The sequence below is a fragment of the Triticum dicoccoides genome, chromosome 4A (genome assembly GCF_002162155.2).
Source record: "Triticum dicoccoides isolate Atlit2015 ecotype Zavitan chromosome 4A, WEW_v2.0, whole genome shotgun sequence".
NCBI lineage: Eukaryota > Viridiplantae > Streptophyta > Magnoliopsida > Poales > Poaceae > Triticum > Triticum dicoccoides.
Genome location: NC_041386.1, coordinates 715,351,843 through 715,368,994, shown reverse-complemented (window position 1 = coordinate 715,368,994; position 17,152 = coordinate 715,351,843). Strand labels below are relative to the sequence as shown.

Below are 17,152 nucleotides of genomic sequence, written 5' to 3'. Positions count from 1 at the left end.
CTACCATCAATACATCTGCAACAGAAAAATCCTAGGCCAATCCATCGCAACAGCTCATCTTCATCAAACACCAGAGGAATCAAAGCAAAGATCACCAGATCTAGAAGGGGGCATGAGCACCGAAACGTGAAATCCAACGGAGAAAGGGGTGAGACAACCAACTGAAACCACAGAGCACCAGAGAGGCAATCAAGCTCGAGCACTGGATAAGCTCGGAATCGCCATGAACTACAGAGGAATCGCCTCTTTTCCACCGATGTAGCGCTCTCTCCCTGTCGGTCTCTCTATCTCTCTGCCTGAAAGGGAAAACACAAAATGAAAGGAGAGAAAAAAGAAGCCAGCGGATGGGCGGTGGTAACGGGCTGGTCCTAAAAGAAAACCACGCCCGACATGAAAACCACCCGAAATTGTCAGCTCCAAGCATGATCTCTGCATGAGATCGAACGGACACAAATTTGAATGAAAGTCAATTGTAAATCACTCAACTGTAAAATAATTCCGTTTAAGAAATATATATAAACGAAGCTTGAAAAATGAAACTTGGTAAGGTGTCATTGTATGACCACTTGATGTCGAGGTTATTATTTTAAAGTGTTACACATAAGTACCGAAGAGATATCCACGGGATCAAAATTCGAAGGTAATTCCGAAGGGGGGCCAAAGTTTCCGGTTTGAGAGAGATGGTATAGCACCATTTAATTTGACTACATAAGTTTGTATACATGTATTATGCATGATTTACATTTACATATCAAATAATGAATTAATTTGGGGGTTGCTATGAAATTTGAAGGGAATCAATCATAGAGGGCTTCTACATCAACCTTGTTGCCCTTTCGATGATGTGTGAATAGTTCACCACAGATCTATGGGTCCATAGTGATTAGCTAGATGCTTCTTCTCTCTCTCTTTGATTTTCAATACAATGTTCTCTTAGGAGATCGATTCAATGTAATCTTCTTTTACGGTTTGTTTGTTGGGATCCGATGAATTATGGGTTATGATCAGATTATTCATTGAAAGTAATTAAGTCTTTTCTCAACTTTATTATGCATATTTATTATAGCTTTGTATTTCTCTCTGACCTATCCGTTTGGTTTGGCCAACTAGATTGATTTATCTTCAGTGGGAGAGGTGCTTTGTAGTGGGTTCAATCTTGCGGTGTCCTCACCTCGTGACAGAAGGGGTAGTGAGGCACATATTATTTTGTTACCACTAAGGGTAAAACAACAGGGTTTAACCATATTGCTTGGTTTTATTCTGTCTACATTATGTCATCTTGCTTAAAGTGTTACTCTACTTGTCATGAACTTAATACCATAGATGCATGCTCGATAGCGATTAATTGATGGAGTAATACACTGGTACGCGTCGGTACTATACAAACGGTTTTTAACCCCTTTCCGCGACGGCATTTGGAACCGTCGCCTAGTGAGTGACGGCGATAGGGGGGTCCTTCCCACACGATCCAGAAACCGTCAGGGATAGGGAGCCTTGATGCATACAGTTGTCCCTATATAACCGTTTCTGATAGCTCGAATATCCCAAACGCTTCATCCTTACTACTTGTTTGTGTTCGCATTGCCATCATAGTCAGAGTTTTGTGGTTTTACCTAAAACAAGGCAGATTCCAGGCACGGGAGTTTTCCAGGCAGATTTCAGGCACGGGAGTTTTACGATGCCTGGCACATCACAAACAGTTCATGATTATAAACCGTGTATGATAGGTAGACAATCACACACATTTAGTTTTCCCGCACCGTATGCGATAGTGTCTGACATCACACACGCTTTACAAATGGCAACTGTGTGCATTGTTACACACGTTTTCTCTCCATAAACCGTGTTGGATTATGATGTATATCGCACACGCTGTGCTTTATTAACCGTGTGCGTTGTAATGACCTGCACACCGTAATTTCGCCCTAATTTAATTGTTGCTATTTAAAATTGTACCTAATTTAAACTTGAAAGTAGGCTTTAGCTTTATTCATATCCATCAGGTTCAAACAACCAATGCTTCACAGGTACATATGTTTAAGAATTACATAAGCATCAAATAAAGAATGATGAACCAGGGTTCTATACTTTAGTATGATAGATGGTAAAGAAAGAGGCGACAGACATTCCGGTTGGTGAACAAGGTGAAGCGGAATGGCCCTATTGTGCTTTCTTGGATGCAGAAGGCATGCAGGACTCTAGTCCAACCCCTTGTGATGGCCGACCACCAATCATGTAGTTTGAGAGGTAATTTTGAGTAAACTGCTTCAGGATCCACTGCAAAAGAAAAAGATTCAGACATTTTCATCTAACACAACTTATTACGGGCAGTAAAAAGAAGGCTACAGGGTTCATACTTACCATCCTGCAGTTCACTGTTGTCTTGCATAAAGTGTAAACAAATAGTTCGATTGATGTCTTTGGACCCATTTTAATAACAATCTTTATCAGTTTCCTCACTTGATGCTGGTTCATGAATATCTCATTGCCCCAGAAAGGGTCGAAGTGTGGAACTTTGGCAATGATATATGTACCTAAAAGCACCAAGTTAATATTAGAGGCTAAACAACAATTGAAAAATGATGTACTACAACACTCCCTCCATCCCATTATATAAGATTTTATTACATGTATATCTAGAAATCATCAGAACATTAAGGTAACACTCTTCCTTGTTGCTATGTAGCCTGAGATAGCATATTTAGTCATTCAGTACAATTTATGTTGCTATGTAGCCTCAGATATATTAAATATGGCCCTAGTTAACCTAGTGATAAATGGGTTACAGATATATACCGTGAAATGTCTGATTCGACGATTAATCCCTTATCAACCCCATGCTATATGGTACCAGCTATCGATATCCTGAACAATGAGTAAATATAAGCAATGCGATGAAACTAACCTTGATGGAAAACAACACTGTTCTCAACATTGTCCTACATGAGTACATATAAAGGCATGTTAAGCACAACAGGCTAAACATCAACCAAATATATCCATGGTAGACAACATAATCTACAAATGATAGCTTCAGTGTGCAGGCTTAAGCACGCTAGTTAAGCAAAATAAGAAGTGGAAAGGTGTGTTAACTGCATCAGACATGACATTTAAAAACAAGCAAATAGTCATTCAAACTGGTATTGTGCAGGTCTAAAGTACACTAGTTATTGTTAAAAAAACGAAAATGCATGTCAACTACAATATCCTTAACAGCAACCAAATATCGTAACTCATAGTGGTATTGTTGAAACTGTTATTGATGAAATTGAACTGCACGACAAATAGTTGCACATATAGAGTATCACATTGTGAAGAACTAAAATAAACAAGTCATAAGGTCATCTCTAGCCGATCCTTTAAAAGTTAAAGGACTAAAACCCTTATTGGATATATATTATTCTGATTACGGGATCAGAATATTATTCTGATCACGACATGAACTTCCCGAGTTACATGCCTGTACTTCTCTCTGTAGGAACCCGACCTTCGGGCTATCTTCGCAACCGTGTCTCATCGCGCGAATTATTCTGGTTAGTCGTGTTCTATGTGATGTAAGTGTAATTTAGAAACGGTTTTTAGTAACTAACCGTTTTAAATAAGAATCTCGTTTGTTGGTGGATTTTGCTCTCGGGTCGTGAAGAACTTGCGCTTTTTTGCAATTTTACTGCCTGAGTTGTTCGACTTGAACTTCTCCCGGTGCTAGGTTGAACTTCCGCCAACATTGCCCAAATGAGGCTTGCGATATACCGTTGGAAAGCTATGGACACGGGTATCATGACCCAAGTTAATTTTTTTGGCAAAATGTAAGCGGTTTAAGAGTAGTTTTAAAAACCGTTTTTCTTCATACAAAAAATGTGAATCGTATTTTTGATCGCATTTCTAAACCATTTACCGGAATGAGGTAAATAATATGGTGTTCAAAAGCTCCTGCAAAACCGCTCTTTCTACATGTTGAAAGTTTTCTCTAATTCCCTATTGTTAAAGAGTAATTTAGAAAATCGTAAAATTTCGCAAACCGAACAGCCGAGTTAGTATTTTTTATGTCATTTCTAAACGGCTAATCCAATTGAGGCAAATGACATGGCGTTGGAAAGCTTATGAAAATGCGCCACTTTTCAATGTTGAACATTTTTTCTAATTTTAAACGGTTTAAAAGTAATTTAGAAAACGATACAAGTTCCATCGAGTTCGTATTTTCAAGCTAATTTTTTAACCGTATGTCCGAATGCAGCAAGTGATATGGCGTTAAAAACTTGAGGAAATGCGGAAATTTTTCGTATATATTGTTTCTCCTGATTCCTTACGGTTTTAAGTCAACTTTTAAAATGGCTAAACACATATTTTGCCATAATTTCTCCAAACTTTATTGGAATGGGATAAATAATATGCCGTTGAAAAGCTACGGAAAATCGGAAATTTTTCATGTTGATGGTTTTCTCTGATTCCTAGCCGTTTTCAAGTAATTTGAAAAACGACGAGATCATGCATTCTGCCTTTGTCGCGAAACAGATTCTTCGAAAATGCACCGCGTGAAAAACTTGAACTTCTCGGCATGTCAACTTCACTCGTTTTTCATGGGCTTTTTTTGCTCGTAGCTCTTCATCCACTCACCAGAACACTCACCGGAATTGAGCGAGTGATATAACCGTGTAAAGCTGCTGTAAACACGCATCTTTTCCGTGTTGATCATTTTTTCATACTCGCGAAGATTTTAAAAGACTTTCATCAGAAATTCATTCACTGTAGTAGTTGAACTTCCTGCTGCTTTTGTGACATATTTTCGTTTGTAATTTTCTCGGCCATTCATCAGTGTTACACAAATGATATTCCTTTTGTACAAAGCTCTCTCACAATAATTTTTTAACTTTCTCCGACCGAGGACTTGAACTTATAACAACAACAAAATTGGACCTTGCCTTTTAATTCAGTTTTCCTCATATTAAACACACACCATGTAGTACATAAATTTTTTCCATTTTTATAATTTGATTTTTTATTTTCTTTTTGAAATCAAATTGCTCCCAAATAATAACTGAACTTCTTTGTGGATTGAGAGGTTTATTTTAAAATGCAAAAAAATTCCTATTTTGTGTTTTCGAACATGGAAGTACAAGGTGAACCTCTCGCAATTTTTTTTGAACTTCCACGGACATAGCACTTGAACTTATTTTAACAAACCTTTTAAGCTTTTTTTATACTTTTATTCTTATCGAAAATGCATTCCTTGCAGTACTTAAACTTCTTCTTGTTTTCACTATGAATTTCTGTCGCATTTTCTTGTATATGTCGAATTACACGCAATTGAAAGTTGGACATCATTTTTTGCCATTTTAAAACATGTAATTGGAGGTTGGATGTCCTGCAATATAAATTCTGAACCATCCACGGAGGTGCACGTGAACTTCTTGCAATAAATATGACTTTTTTATATACTTCGAACTTCTCTGTTATTTTCGATTGAACTTCTTAGTTTTATTCTTAGAAATATGTTTTCTAATAAGCATCAAACATTTTTTAAAATTGAACCTCATATATTTTTCCTAGAAATGGAAAGAATTTTAGTTTTCCGTAAACATCAAACTACTCCTTTCATTTTAATTTGAACTTCTTTAATTTTATTCTTTAGTAACGAAGAAAACCTGTGTTTTTTTTATAAATATCAAATTTCTCTTTTTTTTATAATTTGGACTTCTTGGTTTATTTGAAACACTTTCTTTTTCCATTTTTCTGAAACCATAAAACAATGTTCTTTTTAATTTGATCAGAAAAATTGAGTTTTTTTTATAAATATCAAACTTCTCTATTTTTATAATTTGGACTTCTTGGTTTATTTGAAATACTTTTTTTTCCTTTTTTTGAAACCTTAAAACAATGTTCTTTTTAATTTGATCAAAAAAATTGAGTTTTTATAAACATCGAGCCGCTTCATTTTTTTAATTTGGACTACTTGGTGTTATTCGTTAGTAATGGGAAAATTCCTAGTTATACCATAAACATAGAACCGCCGAGTTATTTCAAGTTGAACTTCTAGTTCTTTTTTAAAAAAGGGCAAATTTTGTTTTATAAACTTTTTGAACTTGCTAGTTTTTTTAGAACAAGGATAATTTCAAAAAAAAACACCGAAATGATTTTTTTTAATGTGAGGCTCTTGGTTTTATTATTAAACAGAAAAAATCTGTTATTTTTACTAAGATTGAACTACTCCGTTATTTTAATTTGAACTTCTTTGGTTTTATTTATAGAAACAAAAAAATGATTTTTTTTACCTTGCATGTTTAAATTTATTTGAACTTGCTCAGATAACACATTCGACTTTCTCGGATACAACATTTTGAACTACGGAAAAAAGCCAAAATTTTGCCCTAAAGAGCATGTACAATTTTCTCCAGATTTTTCAAGAACTTTCAAGAATAGCCAAAGCTACATCATCGGATCTGGATTTCAGAGCAAATACTTTTCAGAAAAGAAAAGAATACAAAATAACAAGGGAGATCTAGCTGAAGGAATCAGTGTTGAGGGGGAGTGAATTATTGAACGGTGATGAAGACCATCCCCAAAAAAAATCAATAGTGGCAGCATCAACCACTGAATAATCCATCAACTCCACGTAAAGTTGTTGTAGGTTCTATACATGTATATATCTAATTTTCTTTACATGTGACGGTAGCATTGAAACTATCATATTTGTAGGCAATATGGTTTTGAGGCTAAGGGAGGCCATCTCAAGAATACACAGGATGTGAGATCGCATCCATCTCCGTGCCTCTGGTGAACTTATTCCCTGCCTCCGTGGTGACCTTCTCCCTGCATCTGTGGTGAACTTCTTCATCGATCTGTTCTGTCGGAGTTTTTGGTCTTTTTTTCTCTGACGGACATTTATATGCTGTCAGTACATGAACTTCTCACGCGCGCTAGAACAATTATTGAGACAGTAGATAAAGAGTAGGAGTAAATTGTAGCAGCCGTCAAACTGACACAAGAGAAAACACCATTAGAGCCGTCAAACTGACACAAGAGAAAACACCATTAGAGAGCTGAATCGCTGTTGCACACATGTACTAAGAGAGACAGAGAGAGAAGAGCAGCTGTGTGCGTGCACAAGTGGACACATACGCAGAGAGCTGCAGCTGCACCCGCAGCAACTCATGGGCAGTCGCGCTCGACATACACGCGCTAGGAGGCGGAGCATCAGCGCGTTGTGGACTTGGACTGTAGCCAAGGCACAATTTGAACGGCGGCCGGGTGATGTCGTGTGTGGGGCTGCAGAGAGACTAGCTGAAGAAGTTCGAAGAGGCGCAGGTGCTTGCGGAGATGGGAACTGCGGGTGGAGATGGAGGCGGTTGGCCGCAGCGGCAAGCTCGGACAGAGGGAGGCGCGCGCGTGAGGGTGCCGCGCGGGCTGGCTGGAGTGGCGCGCCGGCGAGTTGGGGGTGGAGGCGCGCCGGTGGGTCGGGCGTGTAGGCGTGCGGGGACGGAAAGATGCAGGCCCGCTGTGCTTTTGTGGATCCTTATGCGGCGACCGGGAAGGTAAGAGGCGATGCGCCGGGCGGGGCGGCGCGGACGCCGAGGTGGAGACGGGATCTGGCCGGCTTCAGCCGGATCCATGCGTGGCGGCGCTCGGGGGTGACCTGCATCGGGCGGCGGCGCTCAGGGTTGGAGGCGGGGCGCGCGCGGTCGGTTGGGGTTCAGGGATGCGCGCAGGCGAACGGCAAAGTGGGCCGCCGACGCCGGCGGGCTGGGTGAGCCTCGCCGCGCGGGGGTCTGTGGGGAGGCCGACGGGTGCTGGTTGGGAGGACAGGGACGGTGCGTGGGGGTGGGGGGAGCCAAGTGTTTTTCTTCTTTTTATTTACTAGTTCGGGAGTTCGGGAACACCTCGATACGAACATCTGTGCGTTCCTACGGGCTAACAATGCATTATAAATAAATGATAAATAATTACATTATCTTTAAGGTCAAAGCTCATTTCTTTCTGGAGTGTTTGAACATCAAACGGGCACCCAACATGCTCCTCAAAATTCAAGCTTCTCGACGGTACAGGCTATCTATGATTTAATCCTCAAACACACGATCCCAACACAAAAACCCCCACCTCATGACACACCCTTCTCTTTTCTTCCAAACAGGATTATCTCAATTTAGTCGTGCAGAGCAAAAGCACAACCAATAGTTGTTTTGAGCACCGACGCAACTCCTCGGGTAAGGGCCTCGAGTCAAGGTAGATAGATAACACGCGATCCCAACATAAAAAACCCTACATCATGACACACCCATCCCTTTTCTTCCAAACAGGATTATCTCAATTTAGTCGTGCAGAGCAAAAGCACAACCAATAGTTGTTTTGAGCACCGACGCAACTCCTCGGGCAAGGGCCTCGAGTCAAGGCAGATAGGTAACACGCGATCCCAACATAAAAAACCCTACATCATGACACACCCATCCCTTTTCTTGCAAACAGGATTATCTCAATTTAGTCGTGCAGAGAAAAAGCACAACCAATAGCTGTTTTGAGCACCGACGCAACTCCTCGGTAAGGGCCTCGAGTTAGGGCAGATAGGTGCTCCACACTGGCACCCGTTGAGGCACACATACACACAAGACTGACTACATGGATACTCCATCCGAAACTCTATCGCCCGGCCCATGGTGACTCTTGGTAGCCCGTATGGAGCCTCCGCGACAAAATCAAACCCACACCAAGAACAATTCCACAAGTTTTGATTTTATACCGATAAAAGAAAGAAGAACCTACATTCGTGGAACACCTACAACTAATTATAACTATAGGCACGTCCAGGGAGAGGACTAACTGTTGCCAGGTCCACGGCCATCCCCACTGCGACCGGCCACCCTTGGGATGTCTACGGGCACCTTCAACGCCTCAGCCACCGGCACGACCACACCCATGGCCAACGCCACGGTCATGGCCTTCAGCATCACCATGGCCACGGCCAGCACCATGTAAGAACACAACCATGGTGTGCTGATATTTGTCCTCCGGCTCCGCTAACTCCTAGGCAAGCTCCTCCGTAGTCAGCACCATCTGTGCAAGCTTAACATTTTCATTAATCTTGTATAACTGAAATTCAAATAACATTCTGCTATGTATCAGTATATCTATGATGAGAGCCAAGCTTAACATTCAGCTATGTATTGTATAATTATATTTCCATAGTAATACATCAGACATCCTACTATGTTGAGTATAGCTCAGATTATTTTCTTCTGCCTGAAGAGTGGATTACTGCCACATCCAGTTTTCAGCATGCAGATTCAGGTTCATATATACGTGAACCTGGTGTAGGATTGTCAACTGAATGTCCATATATATGTGACCCTGGTGTAGGATTGTCAAACGCCTATAAGCATGCAGATGCAGGATTTTGGTTGCCTCAGATCTCTCCACTCCTTAGGTCGTCCCTTCTTAACGACATGCAGAGCTAGTTACAGATATGAGAATAGGATAGAAACCAAGTAAATTCAGTATTCCCATCACTCAATACTCAATCGGCCTCTCAAAATTCCAACCGATAAGATAAACTATTGATCCTACCTAACAAAGCGTGAGGGGAAGAAAAGATAAAATTCAGAGTACCTAAGACTTTTTTCCCACTATGAGTAGAGGAGTGAAGCATTGGAGCTGTGCAGCACAAAGGACATATGCAATCTTACTAAGTTGAAGGAGTCTTGCAGGTATTCCTTTTGGAACTTCACATAGAACTCAAACTCTGTCATCCAGAAGTACTGTAAATATCATTTGTCAACGAAGTAACATTAATGATCAACAAAATGAGAAATGAAATGAGCATGAAAGGTTACCATATAAAGATCAGTGTTCCCATACTTACACCCACTAAATTGAACGAATCACTAACTAAGGTTGTGAAGAGGGTGGCATGTTGGTTTTCTAGTGGCCAATTTCAAAGTCATAGGTAGAAGAATTTCGACGAACCACTAAACGATGAATGTAAATTTGGTACTTGAAATAACGAACAAAGTATTTAACCCATTTAATTTTATTTCCCAATGGGCTATCATCATACAAGGACAATAAAGACAGAAATTTAAATATGGTATAGGCAACAATGATGGAAATAAATAGAATAGGATGCCTGCTTCTATGTTTAAAGCTATCCAGATCATACTATGCCGAATTATCGATTGTAATTTGTCTTACACAAAAATAATAATCATCAAGAATATAAAAGTACCATTTCCTATTGAGAACCACTTATTTCTGGATCAATCATATCCACGAGTTCTCTTTATTAGACGCTGACATTGTTGACGTTTCAGAGCTAGTGGCGAGGGATTTTTTCCCCAAGTATAAATGCATATAGTGAAAAAGGTAAACACACTAAGTTGATCCATGTGCGACCAAACTAAGAAAAGAGAAAAGATTATCCAAATGTGGATTTTAGCAGACATATCTGATTAAAGTTGGCCATTTAAAGGACAGACCCAGTGCATAGAAGCTCCCACACAAGGTGGGGTCTGGGGAGGGATTATAGGAACCTAGTCTTACCCCTGCAAAGTGCAATGCAGAGAGGCTGGTTCGAACCCAGGACCTCTTGGCACAAGTGGGGAGGACTTCACCACTGCGCCAGGCCTGCCCTCTAAAGTTGGCCATTTCCGCTGTTTATTTTAAGAAACAATATATGATAGGCTAAAATGCTAAAAAAGCTCTATGCACTGGCACGTTAAAGAATCTAACACTTGAGGAATTCATCTTGGCCTACAATATGTATAAGAGACATAGACAACATGTACTCAGCTGAAATGAATGAGTTCAGCATGCATTATTGCATTATCTGAATTAGAACGGTTGTGTAGTGAAAAAAGGAGACAGAATCTAATTATCTGGCATGTTCGGTCATGAATGGAAATATTGAGAGTATTTAAAAATAGCTCTCTATATCCCTCTATATTGCCTTGTTACATATCTACCAGATGGAGCAAAAGGTTACCCTAAATAAGTTATAGACATCAATTTGTGCTTCCGAAACTACTGTGAATCGTGTAGCTAAAAATTTAGAACTTGTTAAAATAACATGAGAGATTAGTTAATAATGTAGATGAAGATAAAGCGAAAACATTAAGGTTCAGCATCAAGTGGTTGCTATACTTGCATATTGTTGTAGTTTTTTTAGTCCAACTGCTACTCTCATACAGTATCAAATATCGAGAAGAACTTGGCCAATTGCAGTGAATCATTGAGATGCTATAGAGAATATCCAAGCCCATAATGATTAAATAACAACATAAGAAAAGAGCATGAGTGAACCAGTGACACTATCGGATAACTTAAATTATCAAATAGATCAATCAAAACTACTGATTTAAATTATCAAATAGATCAATCAAAACTATTGATCAAGCAGCTACGCTGAGAAGATGTCGAGCATGGAGCACCCTGAAGGTTCTGCGGGTGAGCGTGCACTCCGGTCCTGCACTTATATGTCACCATGTAGAAACACACACATGGCATTGTTAATTTCTACTGTCGCTAGCAGATTGATTGCAAGCAACGCGGGGATGACCCTGTAAAAGACTGAATATTGGCATGAAGGGCAAGGAGAGAAGGGCATACCTCGGTGGTCATCGCCGCGTCGTCAGCTACGATCTAATTGCAGCTCGTCCAGAGGGTATCGGAGATGCCGCTGCAAGTTTCTGCTCCTTGGCATCAGATATATAGCATTGTAAGTCTGATTTCAAAATAAATGTTTTCTAGCCCGTTCCATCCTGTTTTCAGCAATCAAATGTTTTGACATAACATCTCAAACGTACACTGATGTTCATAAGAAAGAGATCACCTCCAAGGGGCTTTTCCTCAAATAAAAATATTGTGAACTGGAGTATAATATATTCTTTTGCCAATCTCACTACAAAATATAATCATGACCTGCAAAGGACAACTATTAAGCAATGGCAAGAGATACCTAAGACGTTTCGTGGAACGGGGATTCCAAAATAGTGAATGGTAATTTTGATATAAGCAAATGCATGATACACAATCTACCTACAACTTGATATATCTTTATCCACACTAAAAGTAGCAGCGACCCGGAAAAATTGACTGTCCTAATATAGTGCTAAGACAGTAAAGAACATAAGAAATCACCATGAGCTATTTTGGAAGCTGCATTTAACATTAAGACAAACATATGCTCATTTTTTTAAAACAACCCAAATGTATGTCTAACCGCAACACTCAAGTAACATCACAATTTGAAGAGTACCTATTCTAGAATAGAGTTCCATAAAAAAGGATTGGTCTAATAATTTCCTAATTATTGCTGGCACCTGGCAACCATGAAGAGTGTAAAGTTCATGAAGTACTGTTGTGGGGATAATCCCATTTCCAGGAGAAAAATATAAATTGACGCTATGATCATTTCCATATTCACCTCCATGAGCTATAAAGCTTAAAGACCCTGCAGCTTAGAAATGACAACCCATTTGATCCTAGCACATCTACCAGAAAAACTGAGTTGAGAGTGAATATGTTGACATTTGCTAAAAAGCAGACAACCACAGATGAGTGATCATGGAGCTAAAATCTTGGACATATTATGTGTGATTGAATACAAATTAATGTATCACAATTAGGAGCTCCATTATAATATCGGTGGAGCAACAACCACACAACTTTCAGCTACAACCACCAAAAAAACTGAATCCATGTCCCGCCGCTTGATGCTTACGCAGTCTGCACACGTATCCCGTACTTACAAGAGGATATGTCAGAAGAAAGCCTCTCGATACTGCCAGCTCTGCACCAACAAACTGATCTAGGATAATGAGTCTAAGGACTGAATAAAAAATGAACACTAATGAACGAAAGGGAGTAAGAATAAGATAACTGAAGAATCTAAAGTCTGAAGAGAAAAAAACTGAATAATAAATGACTTATACTATAAACTGAACCAGAACTAATAATAAACCGTAGAGAATGATCACTGAAGAATAAGGTGTCATATGCAATCACAACTTACTGTTAGAATTCAGATAGATAGGAGTGTTTGATTCACTGATACTATTGGCAAATGGAGTTCCAAAACCTTAATTTGCGGTGTGTGCAAGACATCTAGCCTATAATTAACAATGAGCATACTAATTATTTTAACGAAGCACTGTAACTATTGACAAGAAGCTGCTGGGTAAGGTGCATTAGTACTGTAGATCACGAGCATACCTCGTTACATCAGTGGAACATAATATTTCGCAAAAGCAGTAGCATGCTTCTTGTCCTGAACTTTCTTGAGGCTACCATATGATTATAACTTACTATCCATCAACATAAATGACATTCAGAATTATATTTGCTTGTAAAACAAAACATGAAGTAGAATCTCCTATGTTTGTAAGACAAAACCTGAAGTAGAATATCCTTTTGGTTGTAAGCCAAAGAATGTAAGGATTTTTCTATCAGAACTTTAAAAGGGTTAAGACATCTGATTTCCAGCAAGGCCATACAATGCTTGTGGAAACTGTGATTGGACAAGCTCAAATTGGCCACTTAAAACATCGAAGGTACAACAAATAGCGAATAGTTGAGAAAAGAAAAAATCCCAGTTTGAAATTATGATACGAACAAGTAATTTAATTTTACAAAAAGCAACACCATCCTTAGGATCAAACTGAGCTCCTCTACCTCCTCTAGACCTGGAGCACAAACATAATTTTAACCATTTGAGCAACTCATCTCAGCAGCCATATAACTATGGAGACTCCATCTGCTGGGAAAAAAAAATCATCTATTAACACTGACAATGTACTTCCTATGAGGGCATCTAATATCCGGATCAACAACCAAAATGAAGAAGACGAGCATGAATGAGAGGGGGGCATGAGGTAATGGGAGCGTGACCCGATGCAGACAAAGATGACGGCACTGAACCCTGCAGGCTGCAGGCAACATGGTTGACATCCTTGGCAGTGCGCCACACGACGGAGCCCATGACTCCAGCGACACAGGGAGGTGATGGAAGCATGTGCTGCAGCCTGAATCTACTCGCATATATTTGAAGCCATGGAAGCACTCCTCCTGCTCGGCCGCGGGGTCGTCGGCGAAGCGGCGAAGTATGCACATGTTTTACTGTAATTTAGAAAATTCAAACACAAAGTAGATGATTTCTGCTTGTAGGACAGGTCTGCTACCAACCATTCAAAAGGATTAAGCTAGATGTTGGCAAACCTTGTTCAGTTGCGGTGGATAAGATAGGTGATGAATTCTCATGTTTTTTTATTGTCGGCTCCCTAGTACTATGAAGAAACCACATAGGTCTGCATCCAAAATTCTTCTGCTTTAGCCAAAAAGAATCGACAATTAGTTTTGTCCTTGAAAGAAATAATGCTAATCAAGCAACCAATGTTATATTTGCGAGCTCAAAAGTATTGGGAGCAAGGGATGGTTACTGGTTAGAGCAGCAGATGAACAACAATGGGCGATGCAAGAAATTGAGTTCGCGTGCCAGACGACACTGGCGTACAATGGAACTAACCTGATACGACTTGTACTTTCAAGTTGTATTTGTTTGCCCAATAGAAGTGGTAGTATTTGCAGTGCAATGGAACTAACCTGATACAACTTATTTGAGGAGACGACAACAACAGCCAAGGAGGCGGCATTGTCCAGGAGGAAGTCCTCGACGTGTGACCTAGGCAGCGTCTTGGTCAGGTACTCGGAGTCGGAGATGATGCTGCCATTGCTCACGCTCGCCGGGACACACTGCCGTCGCCCTTGCCACAGTCTTTATTGCTGGGGCTGGTGCTGGTATCTTCCTCCTTCATGCTTAATTCTATCACCGAGCCACATTTGACCTGATTTAGCAAGTTCAACGTACTGACATTATTTGTAGCACAAACCAAGCAGTGAAACATGATTTTAGAAGAGTTAAGATATATGTGGGACAGTGTGTCATTTCACTTTCATATGCTTTCTTAAATGACCAAAAGGAATGGGGACTTCAGTTTTCACAAATGAGGAATCTTAAAATGGTAACGATTAATGACCAACAAGAGCTAATTCTTCAATCCCAACTAATTTCCTGGATTTCAAAACAAAGCACCAATGCGCCAAGACATTTGTCTGTATCACACTGCACCAAGTAATTTCGCATCATGCTTTGAAGCTACCGTGTCTACAATTTCGAACTCAATGGCATAGTAATTTGGTACAAGATAAATGTAGTTGCACACCAAATAATCATGATATACAAGTATTTCAGACACTCGGTAACCATTACATCGGATGACCTTGCCTCCTGCATCCTTAATCCTCACACGCTCATCCTTCGTGTCAGACTGAGACAACAAAGCATAATAAGGTCAGCCCCAAAAACTGGATCATGTACCACAATTGCTTGCAAAATCTTATGTACCTTCTGATAAATTAAGAGAGCCACATGCTACTTCCCACGAGAGAGCAAATCAGAACGATAATTGCCGTCGAGCAAAGCAGCATGGAACTAACCAGATGTGGCTTATCCGACGAGACAAAACAGCAGCGGGAGTGGGGTCGCACCAGCGCCTGGTCTCCTCGGCCGCGAGGTGGTGCAGCAACGGGAAGAACCCGGCGCCGCTGGATGCAGAGGCAGGGTCAACGTGGCCTCCGACCATGACGCCGGCGAGGACCAGAGTTCGCAGCCATGCGGGATCGGAGAGGTTGACAAGACGTGAGCGGGGCGGGGGTGGGCGGCCGGCCGCGCGCTTGCGGGATGTGGGGATCATATGCCGGAGCGGCAAGCGACAATGAGGCGCAGCTGAGGAGGGCTCTGCTCATCATCTCTTTCCCACTTTCCAGATCGAAAGAGGAGAGGGGGCACAGTGGGGCGGCGGTGGGGAAAGTGAGGAGAGGTGGCGGCAGGGTAGCGAGGGTAAGAACCCCTAGTGACGGCCAGGCATGGGGGTGGGGTTAGGAGCGTTCTCGCGTGGGGGAGTGGAGAGGTGGAGCAGCTCCCGCCGCCGCGCTCGAAGAAGAGGCCGGTCCGGTGGAGCAGTAGGGGCAGCGGCGGAGCGGGAGATGGGGCGGCGGCGACGGCGGCGGCGGAGTGGGAGACGAGGGAAAGAGAAAACGCAGCGAAAGGGGGTGGATCCAGTGCTTCGAGGGCGAACGACTCAGGAGGGACTGGTTAATTTTCGTACGTTTCTTTCGTAGATTTTTTTCGCACTGTTTTTTCAGGATCGACCGAAGGTTCATGGGTGCATCTCTTGTTGTTGTTTCGCGGGTCGAGGGAGGACTCGATGTGACGTGGGAGGTGGGAGGGAGGACGAAAAAAAAACCAGCGAAAATAAATCGTGGAGAATATTCATCAACTGCTCCATTAGAAATAGAGATTACAAATGCCCGTGTGTTGCACCGGGCGAAATATTAAGTATAAATTGCTCCACATGCCATTATGCAACATTCTTTAATAGAATTTTTGCAAACTTCAGAAATAAGGTCAATGTAACCATTGAGTGTAGCAATTATGATCTCGACACACCGCGGTCTAGCAGTGTTCGTGCAACAGAACTGTAATGATTCAAATTGCTATCTTTCCTCTAAAAGAAACAGAAGCAAGGCAACTTGCAAAAAGTAAGGCTTGACATTGTTTTTATCTGTGGGGTGACTGACCCTGTTTGTCCTTCCTAGGTTGCGACACTAGGACGACCCGATACAAATTATGGAATGCTGCTAGTAATTACAAATACTTTTTAATAGAGATTCTGTCGATTGTCATCAGACCACACGTAGCTGAGTGCCTAAGTCAAGCATAAAAGAACATCTCAAACCAGGTCAGATCAAAATGTCCGTTTATGCCCATGACCCATGTAGCCACATCACACAACGACAAAAGTTCATCCAAATAGAGCTCAGCAAGAAAGGCACATACAATGGCAAACATGGAAACATGAAACGGAAGTACATGACTATAGAATCTATCAAAGAAAAGAAAATACAACCCTGATGGGGAAACCAGTTCATACTGTTGCACTCCAAAAAAAATATTGAAGACCCTCCCTCCCTCCCCCGATCCCGCGCCCGCGCCGCCTCCCCGGGGGGCGGCCGGGGCGGCTCCCCCCGCTCTCCTCTCCTTCCTCCTCCCCCGTGCCCCTCCCCCCCGATGCCGCCGACGGAGCCCCCGGATCTGGCCGGGCGGGCTGGCGGC

At 41.3% G+C, this 17,152-nt stretch overlaps 2 long non-coding RNA genes across 2 annotated transcripts in view; both read right to left on the bottom strand.

Annotated features, from left to right (window-relative positions):
- The window catches only part of LOC119289848, a 1,799-nt gene extending 1,518 nt beyond the window's left edge, over positions 1–281 (bottom strand). The window contains exon 1 of the long non-coding RNA XR_005141627.1: positions 5–281. This is a non-coding gene — a long non-coding RNA (uncharacterized LOC119289848). The remainder of the gene's footprint in view (positions 1–4) is intronic.
- An 8,185-nt stretch (positions 282–8,466) lies between these two features.
- On the bottom strand, positions 8,467–15,610 carry LOC119288103. The gene is made up of 5 exons (XR_005141097.1): positions 15,383–15,610; positions 15,219–15,305; positions 14,581–14,822; positions 14,197–14,302; positions 8,467–14,097 (listed from the first exon to the last, which is right to left on the bottom strand). It is a non-coding gene; the product is annotated as an uncharacterized LOC119288103 (long non-coding RNA).
- Positions 15,611–17,152: the final 1,542 nt, after the last annotated feature.